Here is a 15,922-nt window from a genome sequence, read left to right as displayed (position 1 = left end):
ATACAGATTTAAAATGTCGCAAGAATAAGATTCTGTTTCTTACTTATTAAACTCTAACTCGATGCAACCCTGTTTTAAATAAATAAACTGCCCCCGACACTTTATTTAAACCTTGAAATGTCCAGGATCTGTTTTTAAAAATTTCTTCCTTTGCTATGGCGGGTATCAATTGTCAGTCATCTCAATTTCGTGGATGATTCACAAAACAATAATTTAGCAGATTAAAGATAGCTTCGTCATTTTCATTTTCTGACGCGATCGGCTGATAATCATCCTTCATCAGTTTTGTCGTCTGTGCAGCGGCTCTGGAAAGTAGCAAATGTATGTTGTAATGTGCCATTGATAATTAAACAAAACGCTTGACTTCAAATAAACAGTTACCTATCTAAGCATCAAGAATGGTAAAACATTTAACGCTGTCAGCCAAAGCTAGTGAGATTCGATCTCGCATCGTTGAAGCTCCGTGAAGCTCGTGCTGTTGCGTTGTCCATTGCGCTACCGTAGGTCCGCTGAAAAGATGTTGCTCTTGCAAAGCCTCATTGATGTAGCCTAATATTTTTCTATTGCAATGTTTTGTGTTGAAATGTTTTCATTATTTATTAAGTGTATTAGGCCTACATTTAATTTCAGTCTTGTGATTATATGAATTCATTTAACTACATGTTTACTTGAATTGATCTGTTTTAACACATTTCAATCACTCTCAATAAACCGCGGCGCGGCGGCAGATTACGCAATAGAGAGAATAAACTGACACTTTTCAAAGTCTGCGATTGTAGCGCCTCTTAGCGGTCAAAGGCAGCAAATACACCCCCGCAATTTTACCGCCGCGGGAACGGCGGCGGTAAAAGTCTCATTCTGGTTGAGTACCATCTGTATGACAACTTGTCTTCCAATAGCACTTCATCGAGTTTACTTTCTGGTGATGAGGTTCATTATTTCAAACAAACTGCAACTTGACACACAACGAACAAACGAATGTTACAGTATGAACCACAGACTGTAAAAAGCATCTCCTGTGGCTCGGCATAAGTATGATCCTGCATTATGAAGTACCGTCCAGTGAAGCCTTTCAAATTTGCCGGGACAGTGACAAGCGCATCTCACTGATCTCCTTGTCCGTTTCCGCTGGTTTCAGTCACGTGACGCTGGCTCTGAACGAAAACGCGTCGAGGTAGGCTAGTGCTTTTTGTCCCTCTCTGCTATTATAGTTTTTCAAAATGGCGGAACGACATGGAAGCCTTCTTGGAGTTACCCGTCCCATGTAAATAAAGATACGAAATTCTTCGCTTACGAGGATAAGTCAGATCATTGGCAGAGGTGATGTTACACCAATGAGGACATATTTATGAATAAAGACATTTATTTTAGCTACGTAATAAAATACTTAAAAACTACACAGTGTACCTTTAAATAATAAAGTCATGAATTACTTCCCTATTTAGATAAAGCATTTGACACTGACTGATTCTAAACAAATCATTAAAAATGCAATTTCAAGCTCTCAGCTTGTCCCCTCATTAAACCTTTCTTTCTGTGGGCTGAAATTAAGGCAGAAAAATAAGACGCTCTTTTAGGGTGACTCACGTTCTGTTGAAATCACAGTCTCCATTAATGGAGCTCTAAAGCACAGCCATTGCACAAGTAGCAGAATTAGTTAACGAATTAAGTGTTTACTTTCATTTTTCTATTTCGTGTGGCTTTAGTGTCCCAAGAAGCCGCTCTAGCACGGATCGTCAAACTGTTAACATGAGTAATATGTTAATTGTTGCTAATGTCTTCCTCCGGAAAGGCATTTCAAACATTTCTTCCTCGACCGTTTAATTAGTTGCATTGAAGTTTTGGTAATAAAGCAGGATTAGCCAGAAGGCCTAAAATGTATTGATTGTAGATGTTCCAGCATCATTTAATGAGACCCGTGTGCATTTTGGTAATTCACATTTTGAATTATCTGTGAATTGCTGCTGCCATTTAATTATTGTGGAGTCACAAAATATCCCCTTAACATCAGCAAAATGGTGGAAAAGTGGCGTGCAAAGGCAAGAATGTAATCCTCACTCGCATGTAATGGCTTAGTAACAGCATTGCAATTTGCATCGAACAATAATTAGGCCCTTTTATTTGAAATTGGATGTCTTTTCCTGAAGATAGCAAAATTGTTTTGACACAAGACTCAACCTCTGATTTTCCTCATGCATGTATAAATGCTTGAAAGACAATATTGTAATGTGTTGTTATGCTAAAAGCTGTTCTGCCTTGCTGGTTTAAAGGAGTCATTCACCCTCAAATTTGAAGAAGAAAAAATTCTGTAATATTTACTTTCCTTAAAGGGATAAGTCCCCCTAAATTGAAAATGAAAGTAAGTCACAATTTACTCACCCTGGTGTTGTTCCAATGCAGTATATTTCTTTTCCGGACCACAAAACGATATTTAAAAAAAAATGTCCTGCTCGCACTTGTCTATATAATGTCAGTGAATAGTGACCTCAAGCTTTAAAAAAAGATGTAAAAGTATCACATATACCCATGTAATATGTGCCATATATTCCAAGTGTTCTTGGGGTAGGCTATACGATAGAGTTGGTTGAAAAACAAACCAAATTTTTATGTATTATTTAACTAAAATCCTGACCCTGGCCGTTGGTCTTCTGTGCACCACTGCACTTTCATGAGACTCTATTAGCACCACAGTTCACTCAGACTCGCTCAAAAAAGCAAAGTTGTGAGAAATCAAAATGAATGAAAATGCAACATGAAATACAATGCCTAAAAATCCCACAAATATTGATGCTCATCGAGTTAAACATCTTCAGACTGGAACGCTAGTTGTCAGCTGACAGTCAGAATGTGAACGTGATAACTTGTTACGATGAACACAACAGTAGAAAGTACATTTGTATCTCAGATCACATTATTATTATTATTAATGTTATTATCGATTTCTCACAACTTGCCTGCTTTTTTTTTCTATATTAAATTTATTATTAATATTCAGTTAAATGTATTATTTAATTTGGTACATAATACATTTAATTTCAGTTTGTTCTTCACCAAACCCTATCGTATACCCCCAGAACACTTGGAATATATAAGTGTCACATGGGACCATATTTTTTACAGCTTGTAAGCTGGTCGTTATTCACTCCCATTAAATGGCAATATAATTTCCATTTTAGGGTGAACTAGCCTTTTAAAGTCATTCCTATGCTGTTAGTTTTCCCATGAAACACAAAAGGTGACCTGTCACTCTTAAAAAATAAAGGTTCTTTATTGGCACTGATGGTTCCATGAAGAACCTTTTACATCCATAAATCCTTTCCTTTCTTCGTCTAGACGACAAGTGTTTATGGTGTTGAAACAAGGGGTTGAAGAGTTGAATGTATCGTTGAAATTCACGATTGATGGTTCGACATGTCATTTTTGTCATGACTGAAACAATGAAGTGTTTTAGTTGTGGCAAAGAAGGACATATGGTTAGAGCTTGTCCTGAAAAAGAGAGCATGGTTCAGATACAAGAGCAATTCAATTCAAAATGTATGTGGAGTTAAAATGAGTAGGCCTACTGCAGAATTGTCAGGGGGAAAAAAGACAAATATTACTGCACAAGAAAATAAAGAGGAAAGAAAGGATAAGAGAGATAATAAGAGAGGAAACAGCAAAAGTTGTTGCAGAATTTGTTTCTGGGCAAGCATTGGTATGCTGGAGATACTTGGACCACAGGGATGAATTTCCACACCAGGAATATTGGATCCAGTCTCTGTTTTGTCTAATATCCAAAACTGTCAGCCGAGTATTGTCGGATACCCAAAATCAGCTAGGGCCTCTGGACCTCTGGTTATAATAATGCAAGGATGGATTGACTAAAGAGAAAAGGGTAAAACATTTTTCAACTGCTAGACTACTCTGTATTCTACAGAAATAGCAGTTGTTGTTGTTGTTTTTTGCTATTTGAAATAAATCTGCAGACGGTCACATCCATGATGAATTTTAAGACACAGCGAAAGTTCTATTATATTTAATGTACATTGTCTATCTATTTGTCATCCAATATGTGCTTTAGTTGCAGTTCATCATGGCCACATTCTCTTGGACTGTGGAATGTATTAACTTAACATAAAGTTATTTAAGTACAGAAGAAAACCTTTTTCATTTCAAAATGTCTTTTTCATTATGTTTATAGAGAAAAAAATGAAGGAAATGACACAAATAAAGAAGACATCTTGAGTGCCGCACAACCTCACAGTGTTTATCTCTGCACTCTAAAAAAATGCTGGGTTGTTTCAACCCAATTTTGGGTCAAATATGGACAAACCCAGCCATTGGGTGACATTTTTAAATTACATTTTTAACCCAACGTTTGGGGTTTGTCCATATTTGACCCAAAATTGGGTTGAAACAACCCAGCATTTTTTAGAGTGTGTGTGATTTATTGGAAAGCACTGTGAGAAAAGAGATCCCAGCATCTGTGAACAGCTCTCAGTGGGACTGTGACTGACGCAGTTTCTAAAGATTTGATAGCGACGTATTTGCAAATGCTGTTTTAAGAGAGCATTTTGAATATGCTTTCAGAGTAACTTGAGTCAACATGGATTTTCAATGGAATTTACAATCAGATATAATCTCTTCTCCAGAAATATATCATTACATCTGCATATATTCTCCCAAAGCTATTGCTAATAAAGTGTTTTTCTTGTCTGTTAATTAAGTGATATCAAATGCTGAGTGCTGTTGTACTGAATAGCAGCACGGGTGTGATTGGCTGTAGGCACGACGAGGCCAATAACTACAGACTTGATGATATCCAGAGCTACAGAATGATTGTGGATATGATTAAATGTAATTATCAAACTGCAAATGTATCAAAATACATTTATTATTTGTATTACAAAATTTTAACAGATGTTATTTACAATTGAAAATAGCAATAAGTGTAAAATGTGTTAGGTGCTGTATATACTGGCAGATCATATTTGCACTTCAGTTTATTGTAGTATATTATAAAACACAACAGTATGAAATAATAGAAATATATGATTATATGTGTCTCAGTTATACATTTATTGTCCTTGGGCCCTATCATACACCCGGCGGAATGCAGCGCTATAGGCGCAACGCATTTTTTTGCTAGTTTCACGTCCTGCGCCACAATGTTTTGGCGTGCTAGTCTGAAAACATTATTGTGTTCAGGCGCATTATTGGCGCGTTGCTATTTTGGGGCAACTGAAATATTTTTGTGTTATTTAAAGAGCGCATTAGTAATGTGCGCCTAGGCGGGTCCACAACGCACGTACACTTTGTCCCGTAGATTATCTGCTTGCAAACTTTAACCTTGCGTACGAGCAGATCCGTTCCCTCTCTGGAGAAAGTGTTCAGTCTTTGTAATAACATGTCAAATTCCGCCATGCAATAGGAAGGGAATGGGAGATGAGACTCTGATTGGTTTATTGCAAACACACCCATAACTCATTAGGAACAACCCTTTTAGACCATGCGCGCCGACCATTTTTCCCGTCGTTGAACTAGCAGAAGTGTATTCAGACAATCCCTAAGTGCACTTGCGCCGTGCGCTTTAGACCAAGTGCTTAGATCGTTAAAATAGAGCCCCTTGTCCTAAAGTCTACTCTTGTTACACCTAACCCTACAGGTTAAACACTTTATTCCCACTATTAAATAACCGTTAGGGACTTTATTTCCACTTTTCAAATATTTTCTACATTTTATCTATTAAAAATGCCTCTCTGAGCTGATATGCGATGGGAAAAGGGAGAAGAATGAGTTCGGAAAAAGGCTGATTCGAACTCGGGTCGATCGCATCAAAAGCTTATGCCAATCGCCTTACTCTCCACCCCACTGATCCTGTTATAAATAGCATTTCTTTTGTAATTTTGTTTGGCTCAATCAGGCAATGGTGGGTGGAGTTAGTGTAAATAGCCTCTGCCAACAAGACGGGCAATTTGCACTTTGTGTTTATTTTTCTAAGAGATTTCTAAGAACTTAGATTTCTAAGATCTTTCAGTTTATTTTTATGTGGCACAAATAAAACAGATAAAGAGAGATACTAAACTGACATACTGTACTAATTGGGACATGGATTTGTCTCTTATTTGTGAGATGTGTGTGTGTGTGTGTGTGTGTGTGTGTGTGTGTGTGTGTGTGTGTGTGTGTGTGTGTGTGTGTGTGTGTGTGTGTGTGTGTGTGTGTGTGTGTGTGTGATGGCAAACACACACTAGAAGATTTTTTTTTTTTATCTCCTTTCTAGAAATAAATAAATATAGGTTTGGAATGGCACGAGGGAGACTAAATGATGACAGAATATTAATTTGTTTGGGTGAACTATCCCTTTAACATTTCTCAGTCAATGGGAAAGGATTACCAGCATCAATTACCAAACACAACCAGATTTTGTGTTTCAGAGTCACTCTGTGATCGATGAGGAAGACGAAGCATAGTGAAGGTCTCATTCTCATGGTTTCATTTGCATTCCTGTGATGTTGAAAGGTATTCACACTAACACTGAAATATTGGCCTATTCAGCTGGGTACAGATATAAATCATGCCCTCTTTCATCCAGCTGCCTTAGGCTTTAGCTTTACAGAAGCATAGTGTGCTGTGAGGACATGAATTTTTTTCCTCACTTTGGAACAGGGGCAGATGCTGAACCCTGAAATATTTTGAGAACTATGACAGGTTTTAACAACTGGAACTTCCATTGCTCTTATGACTTCCATTGCTCTTACTTCTCCGCTGTATGATCTTCACTGGCTACCCGTGGCATCACGTATTCACTTTAAGATACTACTTCTAATGTTTAAGGCATTTAATGGTCTTGCACCTCCATATCTGACCGATCTACTTTACTCTTACCGCCCTGCCAGTCCCTTAGATCAGCTGAACTTGTTTTTTTGTCCATCCCTAGTTTTCTGTTGTCTACTGGTGGAAGGTCATTTAGTGTTAATGCTCCTATAGAATTCACTGCCCCTTACACTTCGTAATATCTCATCTATGGCTACCTTCAAGACTCAGCTAAAAATATATCTAACATGTACTTTTGGATAATGCGGCTATATGTGTCCTATGTGCAGAGGTGGAAAGTCCAGGGGTCAGAAAGTAAAAGTCCTGCCATATGTTTATTCCACCCATGAACTCAGTCAGCTGATTTCACTAATTAGTTCTATCTCCTGGCTGAAAAACTGTGCTAATTAGCAAATCCAGGTGATTGGAACAAAATACTGAGGAGGACTTTTACTTTCTGAACCTGGACTTTCCACCTCTGCCTATGTGTTGGTAATGTGTGTGTGTGTGGGTGTGTAAATGAACGAATTGTAATGTACAATGTAAAGCGACCTTGAGCAATGGAAAGGCGCTATATAAATAAAAACTTCCTCTTCTTCTCCTTCTTCTCCCTCTTCTTCTTCTCCTGCATGATAATAATTGTAATTTATTGAGGAAAATTTTAGTTTGTTATAGTTTTGATTAGATTAGATAACATTTTAAGCTGTCATGTTACAATTTAATTACAATGTGAAATGTTGTCACAATTAACTTCCATTATTTTGGGGTATATAAAATAAAAATAAAGTATACACTGTATTAATGAAACAAAACCATATAATTGCACTAGACATGTGGGAAATTAATGTGGGGAAAAATAAATAATCTGAACCCTATATGTTTACACAAACTGAGAAAGTCAAAAAGCATTAGCTTGTGCCCCGCTCTCTTCTAAATGTAGTCCTCAGTTTCAGTTGTTCATTCTCTGGTTTTTGGTTACGCTTCAGCACACTATTGCGTTGATTTCTCATGTTGGATATCGCTCTTTTGTTTTGTTTTAATAAAGCTATAGCTGCTATTAGATCCGCTTCACATCACCTTGTTTTCTTCCTCTGAGCTGACGTTACAACCATATTGAGTATTGAGCATATTGATAAAGGTACAATATGTAAGAATTTTGTAATAAAATATCCAAAAATCACTTGCACAGTGTGATATATTTCCTGCAGTTGTGTAGTTACAATATCCCAAAAGTCTCCAAAGATGTTTTATTTCAGAGAAATTCCAGTTTTAAATAATGGCTCATCCCCCTGATTGGTTTATTGCAAACACACCCATAACTCATTAGGAACAACCCTTTTAGACCATGCGCGCAGACCATTTTTCCCGTCGTTAATGTTATATAGCTCAACATGATGAAATGTTAGAATATGATCTGTATGTTATTCTAATGTTCATCTAGCTTACCAGTAAGCTGCTAGTTTCATAGCACACGAAGGTTAGGGTTAGGGTTAGGGTTAGGGTTAGGACAATTCGTTAGTCCACAAAGTGGCAACAGTGTTCCAGGGCTGTTAATTCACAAGGTAGTCAAAGATAAAACTGAATAAATTTAAGAGACAGAAATGAGAAATGGATGGATACTTGTCCAAATGTGGGTACTTTCTAACCTCCTCTAATACAACTCTACAACTAAAAGATGTGTACGAGTTAGAACTTAAGTAGCGTTGTCATAATGTGCATGCATTGACCGGCTGTGTACATTAACACGACAAATAAAGTATACTTTGAAAGGCTATGAAGTACAGCTGCATGTGCACAATGTACATGTAAAAATCAACGTAATATACATTGCACTTTAGAATGTCAAGGAAAAATAAGCCATTAAAACTACAATAATTAAGTCAGTAATCAAGAAGTTTGGTTGTTTTCAACATTTGTTGTTTACATGATCTAAGAGTTACTGTGAGCTGCCAGAGACAATACATTCTCTGAAATCAAAGGGTTTGTAACATGCACACTATACAAGCAGCGTCTGGAAGCTGGAGGAATTTTGTTTTTCATTGAAGTATGAAGAGGCAAATCGTCAGAGCTCTGCAGAGGCTTCCCATCGCTGCCAGCTATTTACAAGCAGCGCAAAACTCGCCCCGAAATCTCCGACAGGCAACTTTAACAAGTTTGATGTTGCATCCTCCCAGCTAACATTCAAGGTCTTTAGGCTAAAGGGGGGTTTATGAGCGAAGTTATTCAACTGGCTCAGCTTCAGTCATGTATGAGCTACAAATTTGTTATTCTGACAATTTCAATAAAATCACTGTCCCACCTACAGTACTTATTGACTGTACTCAAAGATTGCCTCAGATGTGGTTTAGGCTTTGTATGTAATGCTTCATGCTGATGCAATCTGGGCAAAAGTATATTGTATATTGCAGGACCCAGATTTTACATTAGACAAAAGGTAACTTAATAAAGTAATGTTTAGCATACTAGTAAACAAATCAAACATTGAAATGCATAAGCGTAACAAGTTAGCACAATAACCGGCTTGCTTTCATAGTTAAATGTTTTTGGAATGTCAGTGGTTTCATGATTAATTTATGCAAGTAAATTATGTAGCTTGAGCATGCTCCACATGGGACTTAATGGAGAGAGTAAACATGTTGTGCTTGATGTACTTAATAGTGTTTAATGTTCAATTATGATTCCACTGTCCTGAAGAGTGGAGTTTTTGCTTATAGGCCAAGGAAGGACTGGTAGACACTGTAGAAAGTGGTAACCTGCAAATGTTACCTTCAATAGCTATTACTTCTTGTTTGTTTTGGTATATTGTTGTATTTAGGTAATTTAGAGATATTAAGCAATATTTCTGACTTAAAACTAGTTATTTTAATGTTAGAATTTTATTCAGACTATCTTAGTTGGTTGCTTTATTCATTAAGCATTTTATCAAGTAACACTGCTCTTAGCTTTTAACAGATAGCTAGTACTAACTTATAATATAACAGTAATATGCCACACAATATATGAATTTGAATGAATCAATATGGTTAGTGAATCATATAAAATCCCTTTGAAACTGGGTAATTTAACTATAACTACTTGGGTAAATATAGCTGTGTTTTTTTCTGCCCGCCATTAGAATATTAGTTAGGCTATTACCATTATAACCATTAGTTATGTCTATAAACATGAAGAAAAATATAAAATGAGGGATGTCAATTAAATTAAGATCAGTCTTTTTAAAGCAAAATCCAACAGTAATGTCAAATATGGGTAAATGCATTTATTGGGCCCTATATTGCACCCAGCGCAATTGACTTTGAACACCGACGCATGTATCATTCCTATTTTGCACCCGCGCACAGCGGACTTTTCCCTCCACAGACGCACGTCGGTAAATTAGGGAATGAACTTGCGCTCGCGGGGGCGGTTCAGCGCAAAGAGGAGGCGTGTTCCGGCGCAAAACTCCCCTGGTGCGGTATTTTAAGGGCGCGTGGTTGGCCATAATGTAGCGTGTTAACGCGCATCCACTTTGATTCTCTAATAATTATAAACAGACGCAGCAGTTTTCATTTTTGCAAATCATACATTATTACAAGGAAAAATATTAACACACAAGGGAAATCATTGTTGTGTCCGTGAAGATGTGAAAAAGATCTATCTAGATTTAAAAAAAAAAAATCTGTTTTTAAAGACTGAAAGACTGAAAAAAGACTGTTTAACCGAAGCTAATTTGTGTGGTTTCTCCCATCATCCCCAATGTCAATTCTCTGTGTTTTACGGCCCTGACGAGAACGTCGCTCTCCTCGCTGTGAACCGCTCCTGGCGTGCGCTGGCAAATCCGCCGTTATAATAGCGATCCGCCATGGAACAAGCGCGCCGGCTCTTAAAGGGAATGTGAGAGGACGCTCTGATTGGTTTATTTCACGTTACGCCCAAACCACACCTATGAATATTGAAGCTACTTCAGACCAACCCCTTTTAGATTTGCGCCAGGCGCAAGAGTCATTTATCCGGCCGGGAAAATAGCAACAGCGCCGGGATCCGCCCACAAAGTTACTTGCGCTTTGCGCTTTGACACTTGCGTTTCAGATCGTTACAATAGGGCCCATTATGTTTTTACACTGTTTTTTACACCGTTTCCCCCCTCTATAAACCCCTTCTTTATTCTACAACTTTAGTGTAAGGTTTTAGGAAAGATTTGAAGTCCATGAACTCCTGAACAAAGTTAAAAAATATTATATATAATTTAGGATGTATGGTAGATTGTAAACCCTTATCCGTTGCATCACCTGTCTTTCTCTTTTAGGTTGAAGCTAGAGTTTTGGCATCATGGGATTCTCCTTAAAAGATGTAATGAATTGCTTCCAAGATCAAGGTGCTAAAGTCTCACATAGCCAGACTTTTCACAGTCTAGTCCACTCTCCAGCTTCTTCTGGAAAAGAACTGCCTGCAGAAGATACTGTCTAACAATCACAGTTGTTTCCAATTGACACTGTGGGACGCCACAACAACAGTTACGTGACTGTTCCCATTTGTTCTTCCATTGGGTGCATCGTAGATGTATAATATGTTGTCTTGAATGAAAGTGTCTACTTCCGTACTCCCCCAGCATTATAGATGTGTTTGCATGTATAGACAACACTTTTGTACATGTGCATGTGTATTAGATGAAAGGGTGGGTGCGTCGGCTAACTGTCATATATCCTCTTTGAGATGGCAGAAGTCAGACAGCAAAGGTGCATGATGGGAAATTGAATCCTGTCTACTTCTGTGCTTCTCTTGCATGTCGATATGGAGCTGTTTATTCATAAGGCTTCTTTCCTCCGTTATTCATAATAACATCACTGCATTCACAGACTCCACTGTCCCATAAAACTGCAGATGAGACATCTCCCCGTCAAAAAGATGGACACGGACATGGAATCCATGGACAAAAAGATGATGCCTTTATATTCTCTTTTATATCTGTACCTGTTGTTGACATGGTCACGGTGCGGTAGAGTGCGTTTAAAAAGGTGAGCAAAGAACAGAAATGGTGTTGTGATGACGGGTACTAGGATGACGTCATCACTGCCAAAGTCATTACAAACTGTTTATGGGCTTATGTTTCTTTACATTTGTTATTTATGGTTTTGTGTTTGTTGACTATGGTGCAGTCCCTTAGGTTCATTATTCTATAACATTAATTTATAATAAGTTTAAGATATGCTGTTTGAGTTGATTGCAGATAGGTGCACATATCAGCGGTCATCACAACATGTTATGTCTACTATAGTTTTCATTTGGTTTTCTCATTAACCACACAGAGACAAGTTTGTAGTTATACGTTTTTGTATTTATTATTTCAAATCTGTAGTTATTGCCACATGGCAAACTGTTAGCCCACATGTTGTCTACTCACCATTTCCTGTTCCTGTGACTCCTCAAAGAAGGGGGCGGGACCACAGCTTTCCCTTTTCTTGTGTTGGGGCAAACCATCTCTAATAATAGGGAATGGGACTTAACCCTTGGTAATGTAGGCATGGGGAAATGCCTTATGGTGTTTACATGTAGTTTAAGTTGCTGAATGAGTTTATTTAAATTATTGTTGGAAGTTATTTTTGGAAGTTATTTTGCTACAAAGGTTTTTGTATTGATGCCCCTGCAGTTGGTACGGTCGTGAGGGTAATGAGCCTGTCCTAGGCTATATAAGACAGTCTAAACTGAACCTTGAGAGGTAATGATGGGGTTATATTGCTGAATGTACTCCTGAAGATTATGCTGCCTGTAGCAATTTGTTTTTCCTTTGGTTGATACATCAAAGTTTGCACTGAGTTAAGTGTATATTTATTTTTGTTTAATTTTGTAATTTTTTATTTTTATTTGAGACATCACTGTGAATATGTTCACCCCTTCTTATCCACTGGCATTTAATAAAAATCCTCTTTGGATGATGTCTGAGTCCTGAGCCTATCTACCACCTCCCCTTGACCTTCACGGGACACGTTATGACAGGTGTTAAGATGCCGCAGCAGCCAGGAACATATTTCAATATTTTTATATTTTAACATCTGAATTGAAAATATCTGGATTTCCTCATTGATTACGCCTAAAATGTGTTTTGATCTTAATTTAAGTCACAGTTATAGTTAAACTCAATCTGACTAAACTTATATCAACAAACAATTGTACTTTTCACATTTAAATTTAAAACCTCATTATCATTCACGGTGCAGGGTGGAGAAAGTAGTAGCCTTTGAATTTAGCAACTCTAAGGTTTTGTGCTAAAGGACGGTCTACATCATATGTTTTATGTAGCTGCTTAAGATGTTTGACTTAACCCATCCCACCCCACAAATCTGTTTCAGTTTATCAAAATTGATGAGTTGTCTTGATAGCACAGCTGTTGTGGCACAGCATCTGAATTGACTTAAGGTCAGGGCTCTGCCATTCTTTAGTTCTCGGGTTCTTAACTCTGGCCCTTGAGGTCCACTTTTCTACAGAGTTTAGCTTCAACTCTAATCAAACACACTTGAACAAGTTAATCAAGGTAGGTGAGTTTCATCAGGGTTGAAACTGTCCCCCGAGGTCCTCTTTTCAGCAGTTCAGAGTTGATTTACTTGTGTGCTTTGGGTCATTGTCTTGAAGTCATGAATTGCTGTCCTAACATTCTCCTGTAAGATGAATTGATGCCCTCTAAAAGCATGTAAGAAGCAGCAGCAGGCATTGGTTTGAGTGAGAAAATGCCATGCTATAGTCTCAAGTCTAGGCATACATGAGAAGGCTTTGCCTGCCTTACACACGCTCCTCACGGACCAGGTCAGAAGACATTTGAGTAATTAATGCAGAAATACAGATTCAAAGGGTTCACAAATTGGTTCTTGCCACTGTATAGGTTATATGTTGTATATAATATGCTGTGCTTTAGACAGTTTGCACAGTAAAAACCTATTCGTTTTTTTTTCTTCCTGTAGTAAAGCACCTCCACTAAAACCATACATGTTTCTTTGCCCCCCAGCGACCCTACAGAGTGGTTGGGGAAAAGAGTGGATGGACTTATCTGGCCATTGCCTCATGTCTCACCCTTTTTGAACACCCCGCAACAAGTGTTACATTTTTAAAATGTATTGTCGGGTTAAAGGAAGTTTAATTTTCAAACGAGTGTCCAAAGCCTCCTGGATTTTGCTCCATATAGCATGGCGTTTCATCCGGTTATTTTTGAATGAAACTCCTCAGACTGATGAATTTGAAATCAGTGAAATCCTTTATAAAACTGCAAAATACACAGTATATTTAAAACAAAATATAATAAGAAATAAGAAATGTACAAAACAGAAATGTACAAAACAGAAGAGTTAAGGGTGCTTTCACACCTGCCTCATTTAGTTTGGTTGAATCGCACTAGAGTTCGTTGTCCCCATTGGTGCGGTTCGTTTGGGCAGGTGTGAATGCAGCAATCGCACTCAGGTGCGCACCAAAAGAGGATCAAACAAGCGTACCGAGACCTCCTCGAAGAGCTGGTCTCGGTATGCTTTCAAACGAACTCTGGAGCGGTTCGTTTGTGGTGAGAACGTGATCTGACCTCAAACAGACCCAACTGCCAAATAACTGCACATTTTTGGACTAAACCAGCTGCCGTAGTCAAACAAAACTATTATTTAGATTGTCAATAGCGCTCCATTCAAGCCATGACTTACCGCGTTCTGAACTCTCACTAAAACTCTCATAAACACTGAAGTTTGAACAGTGAATCTCTTTTTTTATATCGCGTCCAGACTTTGTTGTTCATGAGGGGATTTGCGAAAGGATAAAGCTCGTGTTGATTCTGAACATTCATTTTGAGCAAATTCTACGCATGACTGCCAGATTTTCCTTCTCTTTGTTTACTTCCAGGATTTCTGTTGGGATTTCCCCGCACGTTAATTCTGACCAATCGAAGTACAGTTATGGAAATACGTTCAAGAGTAATTTGTCCAAAATCCATATCTGTCCAAAGAGTGATGTGGATGTTGTCACGTGACTGCATTTTGGTGCGTTTCATCAACTCATCAACTGATTCGGACCAGAGCAATCAGTGTGGTGTGATAAGGAACCTAAACGCCTGAAAAATGCAACAAAGTATAATTTTTCGCCCTTGGTCCGGACAAAATTAACTGAACTACAGATGTGAAAGCATAAAGTGTTTTAAAAAACATTTGAAACAAGGAAGCAAGAACCAGGACACATGTACTGTATGACTTTACCAGTATGACTTTAGTTAGTATGTTATGGTAGATTGAATGATAAATAAATTACATGAATCATTCGAAAGTATCATGCATTAACTGATATATCGGTAAAAAGTTACACTGTGAGAAAAAAAAGTTATTACTGAATTAAAGGTAAGATAATGACAAACACCAATATGCATACTTGAAAATGTATGCTTGCAGTCAGAAGTGTGCATATGTATTATCATTCCCACTTATTCACCTCTGTAATGAGGTAAACTGTTTGCTCTGAGCTAAAATAATGGAGTTTGTCTTATTAAAAACTAGAAAGAATAGTTCAGGTGAAAAAAAACACCTCTGTTAACTTAACACCTCATCTGGAGGTTGTTTTCGTATACTCTTTGTATTTTTTGCTACATGCTGAAGTAATTATCACAACCTGTTGCTTAAAAATAACAGATGCAAATGCTTGTGCATCTTACAATAAACTTTACCAGTATGGAGACAATAAAATCCTGTTTCTTTATTTCTATTTCCAAACATATATCCATAAGTAAGAACCATGTGCTACGTGTTCATTGGCTAAGACATCTGTTCAATACCACTCAAATGATGATCAAATCTTGATCAGAGATATAGCCGAGCAGGTCACCCACACGATAATGTATGAAGCTTATGCGGGCGACTTACATTGATGAGTACAAGCCCAGCTTGTGTCACTTACAAACTCATTCTTACCTCTTCGCACCAACATTTCCTGTGTCTTCTTTCAATTTTCATGTTGTCAGTGATCTTCTCCTAACGTATTCTGAATGAATATTTTCCCCTATTACATCTTAAAAAAGGTTCTTTATCTATTTTTCAGGAAGATTTTTTAACATCCATTGAACCATTCAACACAAGATGTTCTTTATAGTGGAAAAAATGTGATATTAAATATGTTCTTTACACTAAGAAAAAAG

This window comes from Phoxinus phoxinus (assembly GCF_949152265.1).
Source record: "Phoxinus phoxinus genome assembly, chromosome: 8".
Taxonomy (NCBI): Eukaryota; Metazoa; Chordata; class Actinopteri; order Cypriniformes; family Leuciscidae; genus Phoxinus; species Phoxinus phoxinus.
Note: the sequence above shows the minus strand (reverse complement) of the source record.